Here is a 15,591-nt window from a genome sequence, read left to right on the forward strand (position 1 = left end):
TGTGAATCTGCTCTACTTGGATATCAGATAAACTTACTCACTTTAAAATTTTTCTATTGAAACACAGGCTTTTCAAATTTGCCATGCATGGTCATTAAAACAAAGTAAATGAACATACTTTCTGTATTGTTTAAAGACTTTTGTTCCACATCTTGCCATTTTTAGAGTCTCTAGTTAGCAAGCCTGAAAATAGACTTTGAAAGAAGCAAATCTCTTGCACGTTTTACTCAAAAGGAGCCCAAGCTTCCAAGACAGAAACACTAGCCTCAGTAGGTGCTTTTATTTAAAGTCTTCATCTTATTTTGCTATTTTTTAGAGCTCTCTGTGTAAATCTTTGCATGGGCTAAGGTCTTGTTGCTCATCAGAATTGCAGTCCACAAATGCAGCCAGAATGTGGGGCCTTGTCAATGACCAGCTCGTTTTTAATATTGTTTTTTAAGGATTGCAGCTTCCTGTAGACTTGACCAAGCCAAAATTTGCTTTAATATGCAGGAAGCTATTTGAATACCACTCAGATGTGAGTTTTTGTGATGTTAACCTTCTCCATTTGACTATACCTTTTCTCTCTGACTTTTATATCTGAAAGTGAATATTATTTTTAGATTGTATCTGAATCAGATGCTTGAGTAGGAGTTTTTATTCACTGGCAAGAAGAGTAGTTTCATGTTAGACTAAACAAGATATGGTGACAGAGCAGCCAGATAAGCATTCAGGAACGTCATCAAAACAAAGTGAATTTTCTTTTTTTGTCCTCTGCTTTGCAGTCAAACTTCAGCATACACAGTATTATTTAAGCTGTGTAATGAAGATTGAAGAGTATATCAGTGGATTGCCTGCTCCTTTCAGGTTAATCAGCATGATCAGACTGTTCAACCACACCAATATTTTTGATTCTTTTAGGGTTCATCAAGAACAATGTTACACAGTGTTCTTCCCTTGCTTTTCATCTGGCTTGGCTTACTTGCACAATAAGGGAGTGTCAGATGCATCTGCTAGTGGAAAAAAATATATTTGAGCACAATATACAGGGTTTTTTCCAATTTTCAACTTTTAGACAGTGGAGTTGTTAGTCATTCCGGATTCAAGAAGATAAATTAATTCTCTTACTTTTGACAACTCTTGCCACGTAAGGATGGTGATTCTAAATACTACAGGCACTGTGCACGAGTAAGCCATGGGTTACAGCATTGTGCAAGCAGATGAAAGTCTGATGTTTAGCCCTAAATATGTTCACAAAAAATGGAATTTCTGGAATAATTTCCAGTAAGCTAAAATTTCCTGACTCTTACAGTCGCAATGCCAAATTAATTCAGTCTAAGATGAGAAAAAAGACCACATGTAAGCATCTAAAAAAAATCCTTGTGGCTTAATCGTCAATGATCAGAACTAAAACAATGGCATTTACTTGTAGGCTGACAAAATAATTCTCTTGTGGTAATTGAGCCCACGCTGGAAATTTAGGGGAACATAAATTTTATTTTAAAATAGAATTTGTATAACATAATACTGAGTAAATGTTCACGAGCTTGGGCAGGCATCACTTTGTGACTGTGTTACAATAAGTTTTTGTTGGTGATGCTGCTTATTGAAGTTGCTTTTATTCTGATTGCTATTATTGTATTCTGTGAGAAGAGGACAGGATCTTTCTGTAGTTCCAACCTAGGAAAACACTTCTCTTCTCTGTATGTGGCATGTCTAAAACTGGTTAGAATATGGATGTCTCATTTGAAATACATGTATTTAATGTATATGAGAGGAGAAGGAAGTGATCAAGCTGGAAAGGACAATTGTGTGGTTCACAGAAAATATCTGTAAAGATTTTAAATAGAACTTTTTTATTGTTTGGCTGCCTGTGGGGGAAGACTTAAAATGGTAAGAGCCATCTAGTCTCTTTTTGGCATTCTGCCCGCCAGAGAAACAGAGAGTGGCAATGTTGTTATGGGACTGGTGACAGTTTCTAATGCAAAATGTACCAGAAAATCAGTCAGAAAACTCTTAACAGAGCATCAATGCCTTGCCTCAGAGAAATAGCATCATGCTAGCATGCCTAGCAGTGTTTGGACCTGATGGATTCTCCCACTGGCAAATGAGAGCATCAACTTGTGATTGTTCACCAGAGATTCTGATAAAAATATCACAGTGTGAGTGTGGAAAGTCTGCACGTGTCCTAAACCACCTAGGGAGTTATGAGCAAGCAGCATCTTCCTCTTGAACTTGATTGTAAAATACACTGATTGTTTTGTTTGCTTGGGGCAGGGTACTGACAAGAAGTTCCTTTTGACTCATCTCTAGTTCTTTAGCCAAAAATATAGTAAGTATTCTTCAGTCTCAAAGTCATATCCACTGTGTTTTCTATTCATAAAATAATGTTTTTAAGATGATGAATGAACTTGTTTGAAAAGCCTTACCATGAGTATTTTCTTAGACTAAGCAGAAAATGCATGAAAGAACATGTAGCTGAGAAATTTCATTCTCTGTATGCACGGGCTGTTTCTGTCTGCGAGAGAAGGCAACTGGTTCAGGGAGCAGATTTCAGAGTGTGAATGTCATAGCTTCCCTGCATTTTTCAAACCCACTGTATTACTGACATATTTCATCAAAATTTACATTAAGATCAGCTGGTGCATACCACCATACCAAAAATAATTCTTTTCTGAGCCCTTTTTGAGTTTTTTTCTTAGTTTTCCTGTTGCTTTTGCATTCCTACATCTTGGATTTTTCGGAGTTCATTAGCTATGTTTTGTTTTCCTGCTGCTCCATCTCTGCTCCTTTCCTAGAGCAGAGTGACTGAGGAACAGTTGTATCCTATCATGACTATCCAACACATTAAATAAAATAAAGGGGCAGAGGACTCTTGCTGCTACTACTACTACTATTAAGTTTGCAAACTAACACCAATTCTTTCAGCTTTTGTGTAATAAAGTCCCTACCTAGTTACCTGTCCATTTACCTAAGTATTCTCTTATTGTAACTGTGTCCATAGGCAATTACACTGTACAAAGATACATTCTTTTGCTACCATGCAGAAATATTTCCGTCATCCTGTATTGTCAATCCTCTTCCAATTTAAATCCTCTTCCAATTTAAATTGCATTTGCTCAGAGGGCTGTGCTAGAATCTTAAAATATTCCAAAATTTCTTATTGAGAAACATGTATTTCATCTAAAGCCACAGATCAGAGGGGATTTTATAATGACCTTATTTTGTTATGACTGCATGGCCTCAGGGTGATTAACACTGTTAGTCAAAAATCCTATCCAGGCATGTATTTAATGATGTGTAATAAATAAATGATGTGTTCTCACAGAGGGAAGTTTGCAGTTTTTGTAAACATAGGGTAATAGGCCACCAAATATGAAAATTGGACAGTAATATTTGAAAACACTAATTTGAAAATGGGTATTTGACACTCGGGTTTCTTTCGCATTATATAAATGATGTTGCATGGTGTAACTCTTTTGGAAGTCTTGTAAAATGCAGTGGGGCAAATTAAACATAAGCCATACACTAATTTTTTTGGTTGATTTTGCTCAAGAAGCACTTTGTGGTTTTTTGGTCCCTCATTTCTTTGCTAATTAGTTTAAATAAGTATTGGGTATGGGGCTTTATTGCCAGCTGAATAAGGTCTAAAAAGTCACAAAAGCTGAGTTGCGTTCATCCCTGGGGATGTACAAGCCTTTTGCTGCCCTTTTGCTTCTGCTTGTCACAGGTGTGACTCCTAAAGACAAGATTCAGGGATGATGAACATTGGGATGTTTTGCCTGAAGAAGTAACCACAGCACCAGTGAAAAGTCTCACTAGAAAAGATTGAAGAGGAAAGTGTAAACTGCTTGGAGCTGTAAGTATCAAATTAATTGGTATTTATGAAATCAAAAGTGCTACTTTGCTTTATCTTTTTTGGGTTTTTTTAATCTGTACCATTTTCTTCAAGAGATGTTACTTTTGTATCTTTACCTGTAATAGTACCACACATTCTTGTGCACTGGATGATTTTCTTGCTTTCTGTGATTTAAAGTCTTGTTTGTGACTTTTAAATTTTTATGTGCCACTGGCACAGTTTTCCTAAGGTTCAGATGAAACCTGTCTCTTATATGGGATCTTTGCATTACAGAAAAAGTCTTGCTTTCTGGAATGAATCTCAAACCTTGCTCCCAACATTGTCAGTTCAGCCAAATGTTAAATTTCTGTGTTCTGTTAGTTTTGCCATTCTGTCATAGTATAAGCTGTATGAGGTCTCTCAAATCACATTGCTTTACATCTGTGTCATCGTACTCTGGTGGAGGCATTACAAAGGATTTCCTCGCACCAGGGTAAGGGAACTGCCATAAGTGATCATACCCATGCTTAACATACCTTATCTACAGAGAAGAATATACTAAAAAGCCTCAAACTCTGAAGCATTTTCATAGGAATGCTCTCTCCTAATTCCTTTTTGGCTTGGCACATTTATTGTAAATTAGTATCTTCAGTGTTAATGCTTATGGTATGGTAAACTCTGAGAATTAAGGGAATTCTGAAATGGTGTTGGAATTGGAGTTCATATATGGTCAATATTTACTAAGCAGGTCTTTGAAATACATTTTTTTCCCAGCAATTTCATGTTGACAATTACCAGGCCCAAAATAGACAAAGTACTGTACCTCTGCATCCTTTAGAACTTTTTTTTGCTAATGATAAATTCACATCATCTGAGATCTTGACACTGGAATTTTAATTGTAAGTGTTCCTTTTTTAGTAACATGCCACTAGCTTCTGACACGAGATACTGTTAGTCGTATTATTTCTGGAATAACTTAACATGGGTCTCTTTCTAGTTTCAGAACCCTCAGAATTCTTTAGAGTCCTTTAAGTCACAACCTGAGGGACTGAATTTAAGGAGATGTTTGCTATTCATTAATTTTTTTCCCTTCTTAGAACAGCTGAAAGCCCTTCTCTGCAGTACCAATGTTCTGGCAGCAGAAGCAGGTGTTGAAGTTTAAAATGCTGGAATTCTAAAATTATGGATTGTTGAGCAGTAGCCTGCTTAAGGTTTCACACTATTACACCTCATGACTTACTATTCATGGCTTTCTTATGCACAGATTTTAGAACTACTGAGCACCAGTTTTGAAATCAGGAAGCCTTTATAAAGCTTGGAACCATCTCAGTCAAGGACAAACCCACTTTTCTCATTAACAGTGACTTGCAGTGCAACAGCTGATGTAATGATGGGTGCGTATAAACAAATTGCTCATTTCCTAGCAAATATTCTGATACCACTGCCTTGCCTTCATTGCTATCAGATTTCCTCAGGATGGTTATAACTTCTAGGTTGTTTTTTTTTTTCCTTTTCAAAATTCTCCTCGGATTCCCATAAGGAGCTTGCATAAGAGTCATGTGTATATATAATCTCATACAAGTATTTCTGGTATTTGTCTAGCTTAGTCCCAACATACACTGGATTTCAGGACTGCTGTGCAGAATATTTATGAACAAAATCAAAATTATTATGGGCAGTCATGTGGTCTCTAAGGCAACAAGAGACTATTACATCATTTGGTCTTACTGCCTTTGTATAACAAATCGTTTTCAGTTTTCAGTAAAAGCAGAAATTGCCTTTAATGAAAGTTTTTTGAGTGGGGAGGTCCTGTCCAGTTACTGTTTGAGTCCTAAATGGTGGTCTTTATTTCTTAATTTTTTTCTTCCTTTGCATTGAAGAGCAGAGCATAGCTGTAAGTTGATCTGAGCACCAAGGAGAGATCTGCTGCTTTGACTTTCCTCCACGTGATACCTGTTCAAGGTGTTTGATCCACAAGTTCTCAGTGTTGCAATGTTTCCCTGACACTGTGGATTTTGTCTGTGTGTGTGTAAGCCCTGCACCATGGAATCAGCAGGTTCTGGAAATACACAGAGGCCAGCAGACCCATCCACACTGTCCTCTTTGCTCACCTGAACCTGCATGTGGGGACAGCCTGCACATTAGTTTGGGACTGGTCCTGTTCCTGACCACTACTTTCTCCTCAGTATCCCCCTTTGGTAGGAGGAGGGTTATTGATCATCTATAAAGCTTGTTCAGCATGAATAGTAAGTCATGAGGGAGAATAATGTGGAACCTTAAGCAGGTTACTGCTCAACAATCCATAATTTTACCATGCCAGCATTTTAAACTTCAACATCTGCTTCTACAGCCAGAAACTTGGTACTGCAGAGAAAGTCAGCTGTTCTAAGAAAGGGGAAAAAAAATGAATAGCAAACATCTCAGCAAATTCAGTCCCTCAGGCTTGGACTTACCTGAGGGAAAGGAATCCCAGGAAACAGTGTCCAAAGCCTTACTAAAGTTGAGTTGGACATCTGCCACTCTTCCCTCATCTAAGGGAACACTATCACCAAGCTAATCACCACTGAAGATTTTTAGGCTTATTAAGAATGATTTCCCCTTCATAAAGCCATGTTTACTACTCCCAGTGGTATTAGTGTATCTGGAAATTGTTTCCAAGATGAATTCCTCCTTGCCTTATTGTGAACTGGCTTCCTGTTGCCTAGATCCTCCTCGCCTTTCTTGAAGACTGTGACACTTATTTCTTCTGATCATGGGGAATCTCTCCTGATCACCACAACATTTCAAAGATATTCAGGAGTGGTCTTGCAAATTTATCAGCTAGCTTTCTCTGCATCCATGGATTCCTGCTCTCAGGCTCCATGGACTTACATACACTCAGTTATTTTGCTGAGGTGAAGCCTCCCTTGTATCTAGGCATGATTAGATCATCAGCTCTGTTGTGTTTCTGCCAAATATGTAATTCAGCATTACCCCCTCCTCTCTATGTAGAAGTACACAAATATATAAACTCAGGAGACTCCAGCAACCTCTTCTAGACTGTTCTGGTCTCCTATCAAAGATCTTCTTTAAGAGATAACTTGAATTTTATTTTCAGAAGCATTTAGTAGTATTCATGTTATTAGAAGTAGTTACACAGAAAAGCTCCAGATACAGAAAAAGACATTACTGTAATAAAGACTATTAGGATCATGTTTTGGTCAAATCCTTATTTGCTTTCTCTTTAGACTTTAAAAAAAGTTCCCAACAGAAGCATATTGAGACAGCAATAGTTGTCCTGTGTATTTTTGATTAGCCCTTAAAATTCAACTAGAAAGAGAAAAAAATCAGCAGAAATCTCACAAATACCTTGGGAGGATGAACATCAGACAAGGGTAACAAGGATCAAGAAATAGGGAACAGGATTCTCACCAGAGATCAATACAAGCCGTTTTCAGTAATTCAGCTGCTAGTTCTAACTCCTTTTTGCCTTTCAAAGGATGCTGCAGACAATACTTCAAACACAGGATGGTCTGGGATTCCTTCTGTGTCCTGTGAAATCCTAATAGACCAACTGGCAAATTATGGCTTAGATAAGTGGATAGTGAGGTAGATTGAAAACTTGCTGAATGCCTGTGAATTTTTCAGCATTTGAACTTGAGTGTCCTAAATAATGAGTCTGCCCTATTTTTTTGAGAGACAGGAGTGAAGTGGAGCGTGGTCAGAGGAGAAGAGTTCCTTTGCTGTTTCAAGCCAGAACTGTGAGTGTTTTGACAGTTATTCATTGGATGAAGGCAGAGGGAATTAAATGTTATGTTCTAAATCCAGGACATCTTTGTTGCAGTTTGCTAGGATTATTTTGACTTTTGGCAATCCTCAAGGTGAATGTTCAAAATTGTTTCATTTAATGATTTTAAGTATTACTTAACAGAAATCTGCCTACTATAGTAAAATTCTTCATCACAGTTAAAAGGATGGTATGAAAAATTTCACAATGCAACAGAAGGACTATTGCCTCTGCATCAATAAAGCAGAGCAAGTATAAAATAAATGCTGTAACATGAGCATGTAAAGGACACGGTGGTGACTAAGTAGAATTTTTCCTTTTTAGAAAAGGAAAAGGTAAGATGAATGAAAAATAAAGGTTAACTTAGGCCCACATAACCAGGTGGATATATTTTTAATACTCATTTTGAATATGGGGATCTCAAGGCAGTTGTTTCATGGACATTTTTGTGTACTGATTTTAATATTCATCCAGCCATGCACTGCCCTGCAGGGGAGAACCCTGATCTAAGCCTGGCGTTGTTACTTTTGACTTCATTCTTTTGGTCAGTGCTGGAGAAGATAAAAGCTCTCTCTTTCTCTGTCTCCCCCAACCCCTTCCCTCCATTAACTTGATAATGCATTGAGTAACAGTTGGCAGCTTTGTGAGTTGTTTTGAAAGCTAAAAAAACCCCATTTTGTACCTTAGAGACTAAATGCTGCTTGTGAAATAAGTGATGCTGTATGCTTTGTCAGTTTATTGGCCGCTTTCTCACATGCTCTTTTGGAAAATCCCTGTAGTCCTCATGCACTTCTTCCCACCATTCCCTTCCCCTACTTGCACACTACAGAAGATACCTCCAGTTTTTCTGTTGTCATGTTGCTTGAAAAGCTTTTGTCTTTTAGCATCCAAATGCTGTTCCCAGGGGACCTTCTAGAAATTGTTCACCCTGACTCATGTGAAACTGAGCTAAATCTCTTCCGATCAAAAGAGTTTAAAACTGTTTTTCTGAGAAAATGATGTCTGACACTGTAATTTCCATTTGAAAACAGCTAACATCTGTGGAAAGTGCATAACCAATGCCTGAGGAATTTCTGCGAATTAAGTCCATGTCATGTTTGACTTTTTTCAGTTCTCCTATAGAAGAAAAGGGTGGGTGGGGGGAACAGGGGGAAGAAGCCTCTGACCCAAGACTGAGCTAATTTTGGTTTCAGCATACCCTGAGAGCATGAAGATGTCGTTTTTCTTTCTGCTGTTTTTCTCTTTTTTTGGGACTGCTCTACACTTGCAGCACTTGTTCCCTTGTCCCTGGTTCACTGAAGGTGAGCCAACATCTTGAATACTGATTTAAGAATTGATTCAGTAGATTAACTCCATGTTTGTACTGCTCACATGATACCACTGATACTTTGGGCTTTTCCCCTTGAGTACTTTGACTCATCATTGCCCACAAATTTTTAGGGACATGGCAAATGACAAAATATTTTGCTGTTAAAGGAAAATATTATTACAAAATGTATGCCTGTATGCTCATGTGTAGTTAATCAAAAGGCTTCTCTCCATCTTCTAAATTATTCCAGTAGCCAAGACTGGGTTTTAATTTGGTACAGCAGCAAAACTGATGTGCATTATGTTATTCTGTAACATTTTTATACCATTCCAGGAGTTCTGTTTGCAGACTTCTGAGAGCTTTTCATGCCCTTTTATGTTCCAAATTTTCTAAACCAAATCTCCTGGTATTATCAGAGTTGTTATAAATTATACAGGGGAATGCAAGCTATTTAGCTGTTCTGATACTATCCAAGGACCAGACACATCCCACTAGTAATTTAATGTTTTGAGTACTTTCCTGAGTTGGCTAGGGAAATTTTCATCCATGGGGAAGCATGCACACTGCTTTAATTGAAAAGTGATTTCATCATGTAATGAGAGTGGAATCCATTCTGTTTGGACAAACCATGACTTCTTTGAACACCAGTTATTTTGCACATCTGTCTCTTCATTTTATCATCAAATTAAACTAAGAAATGGTGGCACTGTAATTCTTTTCTGCCTTTACAGTCTGAAGAGTTTTCTTACCAAGTAGTATTCTTTTCTTTGTATGCTTTGATGCCTTGTCTTATGCCACACTCAAAGTAGGAAGTCTCTGTTTGTCAATTCTTTTTTAAAGATCATCTGTGCAAAAGCATGTTCAGCATCTGCTTATAAAAATGGCATATGCAAGATCAGAATATATTTCCAGTTTCATAGGTATGTGAAAGGAGATTTAGATCCATTTTGATCCATACTGCTTCTGATCTGGAATGTACATATTTGTAGCTAAGATTCAGAGATTCAGTTTCTCACTGTGTGCCAGTAAGTAGCTTTTAACTAAAATAAAAAGGGAGATTTTTTTTTCCCCTGTGCACTGGAGAGGTTATAGCAAGATATTTGCAATGTGAAAAGGAAGGAAAAGATTGAATGAATCAAATCCACAAATTATCTTCATATTCTCTCTTTTAATTGCAAGATTAAAATTGAAAATCTATGCAATGGTGAGCAGGCATGTGCTAATGTTTCTCCATATGTATTTAACTAGTATTTCTCATCATTGAATCCTTCACTTTTTCATTGGTGTAGCAGTAACAGCTTATTTAAAAACTTCTAGTTTTTCTATTAATTGATGCAAATTTGAACTTATTTGGAACAAATGTAATTTGCTATCCATTAAGTGTCCCAAAATTCTTATTTTTTTGTTATGCCAGGGCATAGTCATGTATGTGGTTATGTGGCTTCTTGTGCCTTGCCAGTGAGGGTTTTATACTGTCATGTAATAGCCGTCCAGAGGATTTGGTTTTGTGGTGTTTGTCATAATTTGAGAGCAGGTCACGGTCCTCTGCAAATATCTGTGTTGAACTGGTAGTGACTGCGGGCAGGTGCCAGGGCTGTAACATGAACACAGTGCTCAGGGTTCTCTGCAGTGACACCAAGGTTGAACAGCTTGAGAGAGGAAGTCTCCTTGCTTGGAGAATGTCCTTGCATTTTATGGCTGATGCAAACTGGCAGAATACAGTTACTGACCTAGTAAAGTATTTGTGCAGTGATTAAACAGGAATTCATAGTTGAGGGTCATCTGGCACTCTGTGCTCCATTCAGGAATCCTTCAGAATTGTCCTACTCTGGGCTGTCAACCTTTCTCTGCAAATAGAGAAACAATTTTGTGGGAAAAGGTTTTGAAATGAGCTCTGAGTTTGCGTGCATGTTTGTTCACTCATGTTTGCTGTAACAGAAACACAGATGCTGGTATTATTTGATAAATAGTAGTATCAACTGTTACAAAAATACCTCACTGTTGCACAAGAAGAGATTTCCAAAATGTGCTATTACAACTGGGTGTACTCCAGAGAGTGTCCATGTCTCTGTAGCAGTTCCCAGCTCTTACAGACTGTCTGAGCTCTCAAAGACTTGCATTTTGGACACTATATCTATGCTTCTTGAAAGCTTTTCAAGATCCTGAGGTACAACAGGTTCAAGAGGTTCTACATATTTTCACAAAATCCAATTTTATATGAAAGTCTCACAGGATTTTAAACTAGCAAAGAACTCAGAATTCAGTTACCCAGCCCTTCAAATTATGAGACAGCTCCCAAACTCTAGGTTTCCCAAATACTAGGGATTTTTAAAGATAAGTTATGTTAAAATGGTCTTTGTTCTGGACATGTGATGTTATAACTCTTCTGTGTTGCAGTTCCCTTTCATTTGGTGGACTGTTGGATTTTTTTAGCTGTCAATAGTACTTTAAATTTAGAAATTTACAGAATTCTAGATTTTTAAATTTACAGGAAAGATTGTATTCTCCAATATTTACTTTACATGCTAGGAAGTACTCTGGTTCAATTTTTACATACATATATATATGAATGCCTGGAAAGATACTCTCCTACTCATCCCCACTTAATTTTGTTGATGTGATGGGAATGTTTTGGACAGCATAGCTGGACTATTTTAAAGTGGAACTGAATTAGAAAGTAAGATCCACTTTATAGGATGTAACCCTCTATAGCCACTTGGGTTTGCATGGCTTGGTTTTGGTTGCAGGGATGGCCACAGAGGTAGCTTCTGTGAGAAGCTGCTAGAAGCTTCCACTGTGTCCAACAGAGTCAATTCCTGGCAATTCCAAAGACATATGCTGCTGGGCTAATTGGAGATGGTGGTAAGGCCTCTTTGATAATAGATACAAAAAGAAATCATAACAAAGGTGATGGCACGGTTTAAATGACAGTCATAGGAGCGGAAATGAGAATACGTGAGAACAACTCTGCAGACACTGAGTCAGTGGACAGGGAAGGACAGGAGGTGCTCCTGTCACTGAGATTCCTCTGCAGACCATGGTGAGGACCATAGTGAAGCAGGTTGTCCCCATGGAGGTCCACCAGGGATGCAGAGATTCGCCCACAGCCCGTGGAGAAGGTGCTCACACTGGAGCAGGTGGATGCCTGGAGGCGGCTGTGACCTTGTGGGAGACCCCTGGAGAGAGAAGCCCTGGCTCCCAGGCTGGAGCAGCCTGTCCTTGAGGGACTGCCCCCATGGAAGAGTGACCCACACCACAGCAGTTTGGGAGGAATGTTGCCCATGGGAAGGACTCTGGTTGCAGCAGTTTTGGGAGGGCTGTTGCTTGTGAGATGGAGCCACGTCAGAGGAGTTCATGGAGAACTGTCTCCCATTGGAGGGATCCCCTGAAGCAGCAGAGGAACAACTGCTCTCCCTGAGCAGCAGGAGAAGTCTCAGGTGGTGAACTGACCATAAACCCCACTCCCTGTCTCCTGGTGCCACTGGGGTAGGTGGCAGAGCTGGGAAAGGAGGGAAGGGTGAGGGGAAGGTGATTTTTAAGGGCTTATTTTACTTCTCATTATCCTGCTCTGATTTTGTTAGTAATAAATTCACTTTGCATCTCTAAGCTGAGCCTGAGTTGCCTGTGATGGTATTTAATGAGTGATCTCTCCCAGTCCTTATCCCGACACATGGACCTTTGGTTAAATTTCCTTCCCTCTATCCAGCTGCAGAGGGGAGTGAGTGAGTGGGTTTTTTGAGTATCTGGCGTCTGGCTTGGGTCAGCCCATGACACCACCACTGGCCATCTGGGCCACAGAACCAGGTTGAGACCAGTATTAAGTAATTTGTTCTGCCTTGAACCTAAAGCAAGGATGTTGGGTCTGATGCACTGCTTGACCATACAAAGCCATTTCTTTTGGGCTGCTCTTTTTGCTAAATCTACACAGAGTCCTTGGCATAAAAGAAATCTTCTAACACACATTTGAGAGGTACCTGTTGGAAATGTGCAGTTGCTGTTCATTTTTGAAGTGAAGCATAACTCCTTTCCTCCACAGATAATGTGCTTTGACAATAATGTTTCAGAGTTGTTTTGATTAGATCTACAGTCGCTAAATACTTGGTCCAAGAGTGCCGTGCAAATAATTTTGTTCTAAAGGCAGCATTTAGATTTTATTTAATCCTGGGTTTAATTTGCTTCAAATAAATTGTGCATGCACTGTTACATTAATCTTCATGTAATATAACTTCCTATTTTTTTATCCCTGGATACAGAAGACAATTATGACAAGTAAACATATGAATTTCATATTAATGTGTACAAGTTCTTTATAAATGTGCTGTGTACTTTACAATAATGTGTTTCTGTTACTCATTGGCTGCCTTTTTCAGCTTAAAGTGAAGTGTATAGTTCATAGTGTTTTTTATGTTTAAATCCTATGCACAGTAGTGACAAGCAATGACACTTGAATGTTATTCACAGCATTCTGACCTAGATAAGCCTGCTGATGTCGAGTGCAAACTAATGTAGCCAAATTCAGCCAAAAAGTTTCTGGAAGATGTGTTTTAGGCCAAAATGACTCATAAGGAGAGGAAAAAACATGAATTATTTCCCTCCTGTCTTTGCATGCATTCATCAAATCTGTGCATCCTAGCCAAAGAACTAATTTTCTTATGCCAAGAAAATAATATCTTTTATTAAAACTAAGAATCTGGTCCTTTTCCTTCATCTAACTTGGAGACAACTTTTATGAAAAGTGGAGAAGTTGACAGTGTTTTGTTTTTATTATTTGCTCTAGTTTTTGCAGGGCTTCCCCTGGCTTTTTGTCAGAATATTTGAGAGACTGGTGTAGAGAAAGGGAGGAGGGAAGAGAGAAATAAGCACAGTTTAGGGCTGCACCTGCTGTCTCTGCAGTGGGCCAGATTCAGCGCTGAGTTGTATTCAGTTCAGTGTCCCCACTGTAGTGAGGCAGAACTTAAACCCTTTTTTATTCTGTGATGAATCGAGCCAGCAGCCATGGGGAGAATAAACTTTTCTATTTTAAGTAAAAGAGCAACAGCCTTGATACAAGAGCAGTTTGGTGTCTCCCTTTATTCTCTCCTTGGAGCTTATGCTGGGAGGCGCCACGAAATAAACAGGGAAAAGCCCAACAGGCCACGGGCAGAGCCAGCAGGGCTTGGTGGCCGCCTCTCTATGTGTGTGGCTACAGGAGGGGCAGTTTGAGCATCAGCAATCCTCCCGGCCCTTCCCCTCTCCAGAGACACGGACTGTGCTGTATAGGGGCACACGTCGCTCTCCTGCCGGGGCCCAGCGGCATCGCCGAGCCTTTCCTTGAGGGCTCTGCAGAGCGCCCCGCGGCCCGGCTGGGGAGCCGGACGCGGGCCGGTGCTCTCCCCGCTGCCCCCGCTATCCTCGTCCCCGTTGTCCCCTTCCCCCTGTCCCAGGTGTCCTCGTTATCCCCGTCCCGCTGTCCCGAGGCCGCGCCCTGGCGGCCGGCGGCGGCAGCGCCCGGGCCGGGATCCCCGGAGCTGGAACGCTGGGAAGGCCGCTAAGGAGCGAGCCCAGGTAAAGGCGCAGGGCGCAGTAAAATGGTGGCGATATTGAGAAGTAAGGAAGCGTGTTAAATCTCTGAGATGGGAGCCAGAAGTGCTTGATAGAATGTGGCTGAGCAATGAGAAGCGGTAGCATAAGGGCATAGTAGTTTGTCCTATGGCAATAATCCAAAATAAACTGAATCTGTGTCAGATATGTGATATGAAATGTGGCATGTGGCATTTACTCCTGTACAAACCCACTATAATATAACTTGGCAAGCATCAGAGAAGTCAATCGTTAGCACTTCATTGTTATCTTCTGAGGTGAGTGCTTCTGCAGATCTGTGATACAGACAGATCTCTCTTCTTCACAATAGAATTGCCAATGGCATCAACAATCGTGTTCTAAATGTATAAACAGATTTTGTATCCTATCCTAGTGTGTAGTAATAGACTCCAGACTTCACATCTGAGTTCACTAATCTGGACTGTGATCTTACATTATCTGCACAAGTCAGAACATATTGTGGAAAGAGACTGAAAGAGATCAGGAGGTGCTGACTTCTGCAAAGGAAGATTGTAACTGAGAAAGACCAAGACTCACTACAGCATGGATTATGAAGCCCACCTTCCAAAGCAATCTGGGACAGGACTGGTGCTTAAAGTCTTTGCTCATATTTTAAGAATGTATAGAATAATTGAATTATAATTGAGAATAATTTAGACTATCCAAAATTCATTCTAATCATAGGAAAATCAATACATGCTAAGATTTATTTGATTCATGCAATTACTCTGCTAAAGGCTCATTACTGTCACATACCTTTTTGTGTTTTGCCCTTTGCTTCTGCCTGTATTTCAAGTTAATCAGATTGTGCTTAGAGATATAATGGTGGAAAAGGCTGAGGCAAAAGATGTTTGGAAGGCATGTTCAGGGGAAATCCAATAACAGAGAGGCTGTAATTGTGTTAACTACCTCAAGTGGCACAAAGGTATTGATAGAAGAGGAGAATAAAGTTGTTTTCTTCACAGAAGCAATGTCTTCAGAACTTAGTAATAACATAGTGCTTGAAAGGGCAGGCTTTGGTTTTGCTCTAGAGACTTGATGAGGTGGGCAGATTTATTTCTGTTAAGACGTAACAATGCAGGTGAGGAACCCATTTGATGTGTTGAGTGTTTGCTTAAA

General features: G+C 39.5%; 1 protein-coding gene across 2 annotated transcripts in view; it reads left to right on the forward strand.

Annotated features, from left to right (window-relative positions):
* The window catches only part of ABI3BP (ABI family member 3 binding protein), a 173,591-nt gene that overhangs the window by 15,775 nt on the left and 142,225 nt on the right, over positions 1-15,591 (forward strand). The window contains exons 2-3 of one of the 2 annotated variants that reach the window (XM_064725451.1): positions 3,710-3,838; positions 7,500-7,557. The gene's annotated coding sequence lies outside the window, so the exon portion shown is untranslated. The remainder of the gene's footprint in view (positions 1-3,709; positions 3,839-7,499; positions 7,558-15,591) is intronic. The other variant, XM_064725461.1, reaches the window with a different exon arrangement.

This window comes from Zonotrichia leucophrys, chromosome 1 (assembly GCF_028769735.1).
Source record: "Zonotrichia leucophrys gambelii isolate GWCS_2022_RI chromosome 1, RI_Zleu_2.0, whole genome shotgun sequence".
Taxonomy (NCBI): domain Eukaryota; kingdom Metazoa; phylum Chordata; class Aves; order Passeriformes; family Passerellidae; genus Zonotrichia; species Zonotrichia leucophrys.